Source organism: Trichechus manatus, unplaced genomic scaffold (assembly GCF_000243295.1).
Source record: "Trichechus manatus latirostris isolate Lorelei unplaced genomic scaffold, TriManLat1.0 scaffold00113, whole genome shotgun sequence".
In the NCBI taxonomy this organism is placed as follows: domain Eukaryota; kingdom Metazoa; phylum Chordata; class Mammalia; order Sirenia; family Trichechidae; genus Trichechus; species Trichechus manatus.
Genome location: NW_004444049.1, coordinates 3939148 through 3941489, shown reverse-complemented (window position 1 = coordinate 3941489; position 2342 = coordinate 3939148). Strand labels below are relative to the sequence as shown.

Genomic DNA, 2342 nt, shown 5'->3' with positions numbered 1-2342 from the left:
GCTGCCTGGAGGGATCTCCTCCTCAACCACCCACCATTCTCCAGTGTCTTAGTCATCTAGTGCTGCTATAACAGAAATACCGTAAGTGGATGGCTTTAATGAACACAAATTTATTTTCTCACAGTTCAGAGGGCTAGAAGTCCAAATTCAGGGCGAGGCTCTAGGGTCTTTTGGCTCTGGGGGAAGGTCCTTGTCTCTTTTCAGCTTCTGTTCCTAGGTTCCTTGGTGATCATGTAGTGTGTTTCTTCCCCTCATTTGTGCTTGCTTGCTTGTTTGCTTCATCTGCTTTTTTATACCTCAGAAGAGAGTGATTTAAGACACACCCTACACTAATACTGCCTCATAGCATAATAAAGAAAACCCATTCCCAAATGGGATTATAACCACAGGTATAGGGGTTAGGATTTACAACACATATTTCTGGGGCACACAATTCAATCCATAACACCCAGTGTGAGCAAGATGTGGATCTGTCTAGCCCCTTAGGAGGGAGGGAGTTCCCCGGCACTGGCAGCATTCAACGATGGGCCCAGGGGGACCATGACTTAGAAATGTAAAAAATGGCTGAATTTGAAAGAAAGAAAGGAATGACCCCAGGTACCAAAGACAAAGAGAGAAATCAAAGCTGAGTGGTAGGAGGGAGCTGACACACTGGGGGTTTCAGACCTGGATAGAGGCACTGCAGCCTGGGCTCTAATACCCACAAGTGACATAAGACATGACCTCTGACCTGTAAGAGTTCGGAGAGCCAAAAATGAACCTCCTGAGTGCAGCCCAGGGCCTCAAAGAGCTACCATGTTCCTGAAAAGGGGATTAAAATACATCTCTGCCTAACAGCCTGAGAAAGTGGCAAGGAAGCTTGCCTAGATGGCCAGGGCCTTAGGTGGGAAAAAGTTACCCTAGAAAACCTGAAACTCCAACCAGGAGTGTGGTCTACCTCCATGGTGTGAAAAGCTGAAGAAATTGGAAAACTAAGAAGGAGGCAGGGGCAGTCTTTTAACCCAGGGCAGTAAAAATTTAAAAAAAATCCCGCCACCCCTGAAGATGAACTTGTTATTAAAAATTACAAATCACAAAAGGAAATAAACCACCATGAAGGAGACTCAGCAGATGCAGCAAACAGGAGAATTAGCACCCCAAAGTGTAAATAATAGAACAACCTGAAGAGACCATAAAATAAACGTAAAAAAATTTTGAGAAGAGATGCCAACAAGCAATAACAGGATAGCATGAAAAAAGAACAGGGGTATTTAAAAAAAGAGTCCAATAGAACTTATAGAAAGAAGAGATATAGCCAATGGAATGGAAAAAAAAAATCAATGGATAAGTTAAACAGCAGATTAGACACAATTTAAGAGAAATTTAATGAACAAGAAGCTATATCTGAGAAATCACCCAAAAATGTAGCACTGAGAGATAAAGAGTGGAGAATATTAAAAGGTAGTTAAAAGTCATTCGGAGTCTCAGAATATATGGACATGAGGCAATATTCAAAGAGATGATGGTGAAAATTTTCCAGAACTGAACAAAGACTTAAGTCCCCAGATTGAAGGAGCACATTGAAACCAGAGCAGGATAAATAAAAATAAGTCTATACCTAGATACATGCCAGTGAAACTTACAGAATACAACAAGAAAATCTTTTAAAAATTGAAAGGAAAGTCAAATTATTTGCAAAGAAACAACAATTAGACTTACCACAGACTTTTCACTGGCAGCGGTAGATGCCAGAAGAAATGGAATAAACTGGTCAAAGTGCAGAGGAAAAATAATTGTCAGTCAAGAAGCCTATACCCAGCTCAATCGTTATTCTTCAAGAATGATGGTGAAATATAGACCTTTTTCAGCAAACGCTGAAAAGGTTTCCCACCTGCACAACCTTGTTGAAGGGATGGGTTTGGCCAGAAGGAAATGGAATCCAGAAGGAAGGTAGGGTAGATGATAAATAATGGTTAGGAAACACATTGGTAAACATGTTGGTAGAGCTAAAATAACATTAACTGTAAAAAATTCATTTGGAGGAATTTAAAAACAAGGAAAACGAACAAAAAAACCCAAACCCGTTGCCAGCGGGTCGATTCCGACTTGTAGCCACCCCATCACAGGCAAAAATCAGGTAGGAGAGGGGAGAGGATGTTTTAGGCATGCTGACATTTTTTTGTTGTTGTTGTTGTTCTAGAGGATTTATTGATTAAATTTAGACTTGGTTAACCACTTAAGGGTAACCATTAATGTAACAGGAATGGAATGTTCCATTCAATAGTCAAATCAATAGAGGAGGAAAACCGGGAAATAAGGAATTCCTGATTAAGCCAATAGAAGGCAGAGAAAGAGAAAAAAAA

General features: G+C 40.4%; 1 protein-coding gene across 1 annotated transcript in view; it reads left to right on the top strand.

Annotated features, from left to right (window-relative positions):
- CABP4 (calcium binding protein 4) overlaps window positions 1–2342 on the top strand; it is a 12434-nt gene that overhangs the window by 3531 nt on the left and 6561 nt on the right. The window lies entirely within an intron of this gene.